The sequence below is a fragment of the Zootoca vivipara genome, chromosome 11 (assembly GCF_965207765.1).
Source record: "Zootoca vivipara chromosome 11, rZooViv2.hap1.1, whole genome shotgun sequence".
Taxonomy (NCBI): domain Eukaryota; kingdom Metazoa; phylum Chordata; class Lepidosauria; order Squamata; family Lacertidae; genus Zootoca; species Zootoca vivipara.
In genome coordinates, this window is record NC_142594.1 from 11490354 (window position 1) to 11501747 (window position 11394).

General features: G+C 43.3%; 1 protein-coding gene across 6 annotated transcripts in view; it reads right to left on the reverse strand.

Annotated features, from left to right (window-relative positions):
* ZDHHC3 (zDHHC palmitoyltransferase 3) overlaps positions 1-11211 on the reverse strand; it is a 40146-nt gene extending 28935 nt beyond the window's left edge. For all 6 annotated transcript variants that reach the window (XM_035129272.3, XM_035129269.3, XM_088654138.1 and 3 more), the window contains exon 1: positions 11029-11211. The gene's annotated coding sequence lies outside the window, so the exon portion shown is untranslated. The remainder of the gene's footprint in view (positions 1-11028) is intronic.
* Positions 11212-11394: the final 183 nt, after the last annotated feature.

Consider the following 11394-nt stretch of genomic DNA (forward strand, 5'->3'; position numbering starts at 1 on the left):
GGTTTCCAAACTTTTTGAAAGTCGAACCAACTTCCAGAACGGATTCCGTTTGACTTCCAAGGTACGACCGTATAGAGTCTCCCTCTTCAACAAAAACCAACAAATGAATAGAACCTCCCCAAGTGATACTGACACAAAACCTTACACATAGACCATGTTGAAGAATGGAAGTTTACATCCCCACCTCTTTTCTCCCCCAACTTTACACTGCCTATAACATTGGTGGCTCACATCGAACATGAATGATCTGTAGAAAGAACTCTATGAACTTCTTTAAGAAAAAACCAATTTTAAAAAAATAAAGCCTCCCTCTTGAACTTTCCAGTTGCTAGAAACAACATAAGTCTTTCACTCCTTGGTGAAATATTAGATTGTTTCCCGATCGTGTTTTGTTTTCTGTTTTTAAAAAATATTTTTTATTAGTTTTCAATTACAACAATCCAATAAAAGCCTCATTACAACAATGCCAAATTATAATACCATTAATAAGGCCAAGCATTCAAAAGCCAAATTATACAATTTAGGTGGGAGAATTGATGGTTTGATGATTTACTCTATTTCTCTGTTTCAAAATCTTATAAATTTCCATTACGCTCCATTCAGAAACCCTTATACCGCAGCTGCAATTTTAACGACTTCCATTCGCATTAACACCTTAAATGATTTATAGTCCTAGAGGTCAAGTATTCAAACTCTCTCTCTGCTGTTGTTATGTGTGGCAATTATTCTGTCCATGATGTTTCTCCCTGTCCTTGTAATATATTATGTCTATCCACTGTCAGATGCTGCTGTTCTCCATAATGCCTTGGTCCCACCTTCCGATCACATTTGGGAACTAAAGTAATTCTCTGTGCTTGTCCCTGGCTTTGTTGCGCCTATATTGCACACTGAATCCTACTCCCCTGGGCAAGTATTTGGGTAAAAAGCTTTATCCTCCTTGGACTTTAGGTCCTGAGGGCATCCCCGGAGCATAACCATTGATGAATCAAACCTTATGAATAAGCCAAAAGAAGATAACCAGCCTGCAAACATTTTCTCTAGCCTACCAAGAAGTTAGCAGCCTGTGTTTCCATGCTGAATATGGAGAAAGGGAACCTGTCTTCCTCCTCTACAGTCAACATGAAAAAGTATTCTACCAAGTGGATTTGTGGCAAAGCAACAGAGCAATATTCTGCAAATCTGCTCCATTTCTGGGCTGGCTGCAGAGGAAAGGGCTTTTGCTCCTAACATGGCTAATACAGATTCATCTCTCTTCTGCCAACCTGCTTGTCTTCGTGGGATTTCCAGGTGAACCATGAGGCTGCCAGGATACTCCCTTCACCTCCGAATTGTGCAAAACGGAATGGGAAACCACCATAAAATGAGATGCAAGTGTAGCAGCGGCTCATTACTTGTTGGTACAACTAATTATTCCAACCACTTGAGAGAGAGAGAGCCGAACAGAGCAAACGTCCTCATAAATATAGCTCAAGTCGAGGCAGGTGCCTTCATTTACATTTAAGAAACGCCCCGAACTCTGTGATCCACCAAGAGTTTGTGAACGGTGCCAATCGCTCAAATGTGTGTGTGTGTGTTTTTTGGCGTAACAGCAATCCTACTGTATCTGAACATCTAGTCTATCATCAAGTTTCTCACAGTGGCCAGTCAGAGGATAGACAACTGTCCTTTGTATTCAAGCTCCAACAACTAGCACAGTGGTACCTTGGTTCTCAAACTTAATCCGTTCCGGAAATCCATTCCAAAACCAAGGCGCGCTTCCCCATAGAAAGTAATGCAAAACGGATTAATCCGTTCCAGACTTTTAAAAACAACCCTTAAAAGAGCAATTAAACATGAATTTTACTATCTAACAAGACCATTGATCCATAAAACGAAAGCAATAATGAATGAACAGTACGATGAAATAAATAAGACAGTGTTGTAGAGGATAAAAATTAAAATTCATTTTTTTCTTTACCTGCACTGATGATAGTCATTGTTTGGATGGGGGGCTTTTATCCATTCTTGCACTCACACCATCAATCAATCAGAAGCTGAACAGTCACAAAAACAAATGAACCGAAAAAGCCCCAAAAACGCAAAATAAATAGCAAAAACAGAAGCACTAAACTCAATCCGTCCCAGAAGTCCGTTTGACTTCCGAAAAGTTCGAAAACCAAGGTGCAGCTTCTGATTGCTGCAGGTGCCGTTGAAACAATAGCTGACGGCCGCATCAAACGTTCAGTTTCCGAAAAACGTTCAAAAACCGGAACACTTACTTCTGGGTTTTCGGCGTTTGGGAACCAAGGCGTTTGAGTACCAAGGTACCACTGTATTTGGAAACATGTTCCATTCGTGGCTAATAGTCACTGGTCTGGTTGGCAAAAAACGAGAAGGCAAGCTTACTCTGACTGCATGGGATATGTGGCTGCAGCCAAAGGCAAATGTTCGTGATTTAAATCATGCAATAAAATGCCTGCGATTTCGCTCAGTCCACACTCCGCTCTACCATATTCATGCAATCACTCATTTTATCTGAGCTTTGATAATCCTGGTTTCTTCCTAATGTCCCGAGGATATTTGATCATCCTGACTTCAACTTGCTTTAAACTAATCCTCCGATATATTTCTTTACAAATGACTCCTTTAGAAATTATATGTCACCCTGTTGGACTTTCTAGGCAAGTTTCCACTTCTACTGTAGTTGAATTTGACAGTGTGGCCCCTGTTTCCAAACAGAGTGACAGTGGTTGCATCTCACACTAGATTCTAGCATCACGGGATTAAATCCTGGACTGGCTCCAGGGCATACAGCAGATCGCATACAAATTTACTCCCTTTGTTCACAAAACAACACAAAAAGCAACAGAAAACAGACTCGTAATGCCTCTGAAATGCCTGTAAATGATTCAGTTATGTCCTGGAAGAACACAAGGCAGCAACAGAATAATCCCTAGCAGGAGTAAATTGCAGAACGTACCCATTTTTTAACAAGACGTTTGGAAAGCTGTACTCCTTGAGCAGGAGGGTAGAATTAAATATTAGCCCTTGGGTTCACCAATGCAAACTGTTATCTCCTGGTTAATAACCTACACCCTGTAGTTGGGGTAAAGTATTAAATGAAAGTTTTTGGAAATATGTATTTTTCGCACAGAGTGACAGGAAAGCTTCCATGCGGGCAAGACTGCTATGTATTCCATGTGTGGCATTGGAGAAACAGTATAATAATATATGGTTTCCCCAGCCACTCTAGGCAGCTCCCAACAGAATATTAAAAGCACGATAAAACATCAAACATTACAAAAATATCCCTAAACAGGGCTGCCTTCAGGTGTCTTCTAAAAGTCAGGTAGTTGTTTATTTCCTTGACATCTGATTGAAGGGCGTTCCACAGGGCGGACGCCACCACCAAGAAGGCCCTCTGAGATGGACCTCATGAACGATGGGGGTGATGCTCCTTCAGCTATACAAGGCCGAAGTCATTTAGGGCTTGAAAGGTCACCACCAACACTTTGAACTATGCTTAGAAATGTACTGGGAGCCAATGTAGGTCTTTCAAGACTGGTGTTATGTGGTCTTGGCGGCCCCTACCAGTCACCAGTCTGGCTGCCGCATTCTGGATTAGTTGCAGTTTTGAAGGTAGCCCCATGTAGAGTGCATTGCAGTAGTCCAGAGTGCCCAAACTTTCTTCAAAGAAGGCCAGATTTGATGAAGTGAATATGCGGGGGGCCAACCAAAGTTGCTGAACTTTTTTAGAATTTAAGTTGTTCAACTTTGGGGGGATTTTTTCCCCAGAGTTGTTGAGCTTTTTTTAGGATTGCAGTTGTTGAGCTTCTTTTACAATTGAAGTTGTTGAGCTTTTTTAAGGATTTGACCCCAATAAATTCAGCCAAGGGGCCGAATTAGGTCCCCAAAACAGATTTTGGACATGCCTGCAGCAGTCCAAGCCCATGAGATAATAAATTGAACAAAATGAGCTGTTTAAAAACATAGGAGGAGGATATATTCTCCCTGCGCTCCTGGATTTATCAGAAACAGAAAACCCTGTTTTCCCAAACTATTGCAATTGGAAACAGATGCAGCAGGGGATAACATCTGGGCACTGGTGCATCTCTTAATGAGTCATAGCAAAGCAAGGTAATAAAGCCTTCATTGTCCAGAGTTGCAGAGAAGACCAGAGATAAGTTATCTCCTGCAATGAAATCCCCTCTATTCACCGGCCATCTGAGTTTGATGGGAGGGTGCAGCAAGAATCAAAAAGGTGCTCCTCTATCCTGGCTCCTTGAATTCTCAACTCTTCTGCAGAATCTGCTAACCAGGGTTTCAAACATCTGTGTGATTTAAGACGATGTCCAAAATATTGATCAAGTGTTCTGAGACCAGGTCCATGTACAGTCGTATCTTGGATCCTGAATGCCTTGCGAGTCGAACCTTTTGGCTCCCGAATGCCACAAACCCGGAAGTGAGTGTTTGTGAACATTCTTTGGAACCCAAACACCCGACAGGGCCTCCGATTGGTTGCTTCCTGCAGAAAATCAGAAGCCATGCTTTGGTTTCTGAACATTTGGAAGTCAAACGGACTTCCGGAACGGATTCCGTTCAACTTCCAGGGTCTACTGTATGTAGATTTCCATTGGTACAAAATGCATGGTATTGCTGAGTCTTCCATTATCAGCAACTGCCTGTTTATCTTTGTTCAACTGCAAATGCACGCCCCACTCCTTCCCTAAAGGTAAAGTAAAGGGACCCCTGACCGTTAGGGTCCAGTCGCGGACAACTCTGGGGTTGCGGCACTCATCTCGCTTTACTGGCCGAGGGAGCCGGTGTACAGCTTCCGGGTCATGTGACCAGCATGACTAAGCCGCTTCTGGCGAAACCAGAGCAGCACACGGAAACACTGTTTACCTTCCCGCCGGAGCGGTCCCTATTTATCTGCTTGCACTATGACATGCTTTCAAACTGCTAGGTGGGCAGGAGCTGGGACCGAGCAACATGAGCTCACGCCGTCGTGGGGATTCGAACCGCCGACCTTCTGATCAGCAAGCCTTAGGCTCTGTGGTTTAACCCACAGTGCCACCCAAGTCCTTCCCTAGTTCGTTGCTAATCCCCCCTTAAAAATCATACATACTGCTTTGTAGCTTTTACTGAATCTGCTTACTGATCAGTGTTAGAAACTCAGATATATAAGCTAATCCACCAAATGGCACTTTAAACCTAGGTTCCAGTTGCCACAACGGTATGTCTAGGCGGCGCCTTAATAATAATAATAATAATAATAATAATAATAATACTGTAATAGTTTTCTTTTCTATATTGCTTTATAGTTTAAAGAAAAAACTCAAAGTAGTTTACAACACATTAAAACAGCCCAGAATAAACCAAACTCAAGCTTCAAGAAAAATATTTCAAGATCCTTCTCTAAGTGACATTTTGCTTTCCCCATGTTTATTCACCTTGTTAATTTATAGAGCTGCCCCATAGCAAAAGTGCTCCAGGAAGCCAGTGTGGTGTAGTGGTTGGAGTGTCGGACGAGGACGCGGGAGATCAGGGTTCAAATCCCCACTCAGCCGTGAAGCTGCGGGTGACGTTTCTCCAGTTGCAGCCTCTTAACCTACCTCCCAGGGTTTTTGTAGGCATTAACTGAGGAGTGGAGGGAACCATGTACTCCTTGGAGAAAAAGGTGGGATATAAATGGGGTAGGTAAGCTCTCCTGCTGACCTGCTGAAGAAAGATGGGAGGGGCCGGACAGAGGGAGATGTCAGTCGGCAAGCTGGCATCCAGAGATCTCCACGTGGTCGAAACTGGACCCGTGCCAGTCGCAAAACATGCCTGGCAAATTTCCATCACTGCTGCTTTTTATGAGAAGTGTGTTTCTTTGCCTATTAGGTTATGCCACATACAGGGCTGGTGACTATCTTTCAGAAAAGCCACTGTATTCACCTAAAGCAGGCATCCCCAAACTGCGTCCCTCCAGATGTTTTGGCCTACAACTCCCATGATCCCTAGCTAACAGGACCAGTGGTCGGGGAAGATGGGAATTGTAGTCCAAAACATCTGGAGGGCCGAAGTTTGGGGATGCCTGACCCAGAGCTTCAGAAGGAACCACTGTGTTACTTCAGAAACCTACTAGTTTATGTCTACACGAGAGATCATAAGCAGCAGTCTACTTCATCCGATTGCCGTAACTGGGCTGAAAAGGCAGTAAACACATTCCTGCAAGCAGAAATGGCTTTAACGGAGTGAGATTAAAGATAATGGGGATACAAAATACCGCCTAGCTACTTCTATGCAAACACAGTGTACAGCCAAATGAAAAGCAATTTACTTGTCGTACTCATCTCATTTAACGCTTACTCTAGCCTTAAGATACTAAAATCTATTAATTCATACGCTGTGGCTTCGCACAGTAACTATCCTGTGAAACTGCTCTGTGAAGCCATTGTAAAGCCAAAGAAGAAGTACCAAAGGAGCCTGAGAGTTTGTCAAGGCGGCGGTCTTTCCCCCGGCCAGCTCTGCGCCACAACACAAAAACCGATGTATCTGTGTACAAGTGTGTTTGTGCAATACTATAGGGGGCATTTAGAACTTCGCCAGCAAGCAAAGCCTGGAACAAAATGAGCTCTCAGTCTTATTTTCCATTGCTTTAAATCCCATACGTTTGTTCGTTCCATTTGCATTCCCACTGAGAATTCGAGGCAGCCTCAAACATCCCTGTGAAGTAGGACAGGCCAAGAGATCTAGTGAGCTTGGCCTCTCCAGTTTGTGGCCTCATCCACTAACTACAGCACGTAAAAGTTCCTTCAAATACGTTAATTGTGGCTAACAGGCATGAAGAGCACTGCAGGGAAGTGATATGCGACATTAGACAACATGTCTCAGACATAAAATTTGCTTATGGTCGGCAAATCAAGGGAAATTCATGGCTTGAAATATGTTACGATTCTGCGTAGCTTCTCTTCTGTGCCCAAACATGCTTCAAGAAATCTATCCATGATCAAGATATGAAACGGTTTACCATTGGAGCTGCCTGAACCAGTAGACTGAACGTTCTTTTGGAACTACTAGTTCAGCAGAATTTGCAAATATGATACACTTATCGTATCACAATTCAGGGCAGACATGCTTTTACTGTACTTTAATTTGTGTGCGATCCAAGTTACACGGGGGCAGATTATGCAGATGCAATGCTTCTGCTATCCCTGTTCTGAATCACTTCTCCCTCTTTGCATTGATGCGATTAACCAATTAACTTAAAACAGGAATACAACTTAGAGAATGACAAAAACAGAACGCCTGTATAAAATGAATACTGTAGTTTCTTAACAGCATAATCCTAGGCTCCTGAAAAGCAAATTCAAGTGCAATGAGAGTTGCTCCCAGGTTAAGAATGTGTTATCATGGGACTACAACCTCAGGTAAGAAATAACATTCATGTAAAAGGGCAAACAGATGATCAGAATAAAGTTATTTACTATCCCACACAAAGGGAAATCTTAAGCCCTGTAACTAAAGGCTACCCACAGTCTAGATAGCATGAAGAGGCTGTAACAAAGAATAAAACAGCTCTGTACAAGTAAGAAAAGTTACAGATATACAGTATATTGCTAAACTTAATGGAAAAATAAGCATTTCACCGCTTAAAATGTACTCCTATTGCAAATTTATGCAATTGCCTCCTTTTGAAAAACACTGCAGTAAACTAATTTATGTAGCTTGAAAATTACAAATTAATATGAGAGATGAAACGATCTAAAAAAGTGCTGCCTGAAACTTTCTATTTGTTTTAACTGTTCAGGCCGAAGAGTAGGGTCCCCACCTTTTGTTGGGATAACTGAAGAATGCTAATGGAAAATAATTCAAGGCTGCACTACAGAGTACTTTTTTTTTTCCTGGACAAGCACTTCGAGTACATTTAACAAAGAACTGTTGGTTACAGCGACAAACTTCTACATTCCTCTTAGAGTTTAGGTTACTGATCAATTAACCATTTACAAATCAAGATCTGAATACTTAATACATTATAAAAGAAAATCACTACTGAGCACTGCAAACATTGAAGCCTCCCATCCATCTCAAACACCACCAGTTTAACAAGGAAGGAAACAATCTACACAGGAGGAATCTTTTACCAGGTCCACACATTCATTTACCAGGCAAACCTTGAGGTCACAAAAATCTCACCATCCAGAATACACCTACATATTTAACGAATTTACCCTTAAAGCAACATGTTGCTGTCCGATTATCAGGAAAATATGCCCTGTTTAACTTTTATCTTCTGGAATTTACTGCCGCGATAAATCAGACCCAACCATTATAAGTATTTGCCCAGGTCCTCAAAAATAAGAGTGTAACTTCATAGGCTTAGAACATGAAGAGAAGGCTTCTTCTTTCCAGAGACCGAGTAATATTGCAACACTCCTCTACGCAATAAGGGCGTGTCGAGATTGGAGCTCTTGTCTCATAGAAACGTCCTTTTTGTCCCACAGAATTCAACACATGTGTATGCATACATGCAATTCCTCTTCCAGTAAGTTCAGGCTTAGCTTTTTTCAGTTCCAACATCACCGCAATACTTAATGTTGATCATTACACTTCCCCATTTGAGAGCATGCTGAATTTCAAGGGCTAACATACCGGTAGTTTATTATGTTTTCCTCCTGCCCTTTGAACAAGGATCTCAGGGAGGCACATATGAGTCCGTCCATTATCCCTGCAGTTACCCCGCAAGACAGGCTGAGAGATAACAACCAGCCCAACATCACTCAAGAGATCTTCATAGATAGAAAGTCCCAACAAAAAAAGAGTGGGTAACCAAGGTGATGTACTATGCCGAAATGGCAAAGATGACTGTCAGGATCAGGCACCAAGAGGACAAGAAATTCAGTCAAGAGTGGGAAAAGTTTACAGAATATCTTAAGGACCGCTGTGTATACTTAAAAATGTTAGGAGGATGGTTGCAGCGCTTGTAATATGACTTAAGGCAAAAAGGAGATAATACGGATTGGAAAAATGTAATTAGATGCAAATTAAAAATAGGGGGAAATTGGAAACCGGGGGTGGGAGTGGAAGTAATCCCATCAGTGCAGAAATTGAAAATGATGTGAATTTATAAGAATAGTGTTTTAAAAATGAAAATAAAATATTTTAAAAAAGAGAACGTCATAGATAAGCAGATACTTGACCCGAGTGTTAAAACCCGGGATAGAAAAGCTAGGAGCAACATGGTTTCTGGGACCTGGGTTGTAGGTGTCAAAACTGAATGTCTATTCCATAGCTGCCAAGTTTTCCCTTTTCTCACAAGGAAGCCTATTCAGCATAAGGGAATTTCCCTTTAAAAAAGGGATAACTTGGCAGCTATGGTCTATTCGCCACCGGGGGCAGGGAGAATTGGCAACACTTTTTATTTATTATTTTAATAAGCATGAACTACTACTCAATTCACATTAGTGACACATTGTTAATACAGTATCACATTCCCCCCCAGAAATTGTTAATACATGTTTAATTTGGTGTTTACAATAAAAATATTGGTACCGTACTTGAGTTTTCAAAACACTCTACTCTTTATTATTAAACTCCTTAACATATTGTCTATCCTTAACTTGGAGGCTTCAAAGCACATACTGTACATTTCAGTAATCCTTGAGTGTCAGCCGAGCGCAAAAAAACGGCACCCAGACCTTTGGAGGTGCTCGCAAATGGAGAATCTTTAGGTGAAAAATGACCCTTGCTAATTTCGAACCCTGTTTGACCCCAGTGTCTTCCCTAATTCCAGCGCTTCACCAACTACACAACACAGATAGAAGGTAGATTTGTATGGTAGCATAGTTCCACCAGGATCACAAAGCAGGTAAACGTGAACTTCTGCTAACAGAAATTAGCAAAGAAAACAGAGTAGTTCTGTAATTTTCCTAAGAATATAACTCTTGGGTTTTATTCCGTTTTTATGTGTGTTGGAAGCTGCCCAGAGTGGCTGGGTGGGGTATAAATAATAAAATTATTCTTACTGCTATTATTATTGCAAGCAATGTAGCCCAGCAAACGCAGCCCAGCAGCCTGCGGTTCAAGCATTTCATCCAACCCCTTTCCCTTTTAAACTTCATCCAAAACAAATACAATCTAACCGGTTAGCTCAGGTGGCTTAAGAGTGCAGGGCTGAGAACGCCAAGGTCATGGGTTCGATTCCCTGTACGGGCCTCCTGCATTGCAGGGGGTTGAGCTGGATGACCTTCAGGTGCCTTCACGGGAAATCCAGCCAGATGGGCGGGGTATAAGTAATAAATTATTATTATTATTATTATTATTATTATTATCAGTGCTTTTTTTCTTTAAAATGTTTAGGGGTACTCTCATTTTGACTCAAGAAAAATCACCATTTTATAGTTCAAGTCGGGCAAAACAAATACAGCAAATGGACAAAAGTACAAAGATTCACAAAATGTTTAGGGGTATGCGTCCCCCCTGAGGCCCCCAGAAAAAAGCACTGATGATGATTAACTCTACCATTCTACACATGGGGCTTGGGGGGAGGCATATTGATTCAAAAAGTTCCTATTAGGTAGGTTCACATTAAAATCCTATGCCGTTTTAAAATTTGGAGGTTTTTTTGAGGGGGGGTTATTTTATTATGTATTTTGTGGTTTTGTACAGTATATACTCAGCACAGTAGCCCCCAGGACTGCCTGCAAAGTGCATATGCCGAGAGTGGCCTTGTATGGGGAGCATATATCCATTCTCAGGGTCGTGGCTTCGAGCCCCACATTGGCCAAAAGATCCCTGCCTCTGCAGGGGGTTGGGCTAGATGACCCGCGAGGTCCCTTCGTATGACACTCGACTCACCTTGCAGGAAGCAGCGTCCCAGGACCTGCCCCCGGCTTCCTGAGCCACATTCACACGTGCACGCGCTCCCCGACAGGCGCTTGCTGCAGAGCGGCCCACCGCTGCCAACCCCCCCCCCCGGGTCCTGCCAATTTTTTTCCCCACCCCGCCCCGGGAATCCCCCTCCCTCGCTACCGGGGTCTCCAGACTCGCCTCCCTTCAACCTACCAGGACTGGGGATGAAGCAACACGCCGCCGCCGCCGCTCGCGCCTCCCGGGTCAACCTTCCAGCGCCCAGCCAGACGTTCCATCCGCCCCGCCAGCGGCGGAAGGCAGCTCGCGACGCCCCGGCAAGCGCGCGCCTCTACACCTTCCTCTCCCCCAGCGCGCTACATTCACGCTCCCGGGGGCGGGCGGGGGAGGAGAAGGAACCAGGAAGTGAGCCTCGCAGAGGCCACGCCTTCTCCCCATCCGCTTCCTCCTCTTGCCAGAGAGGCCGCGCCCTCCCCCCATCCGATCCCTCCTCTTCCCAAGAGAGGCCACGCCCTCCCCCATCCGATTCCTCCTCTTGCCAGAGAGGCGGCGTCCCTTCGC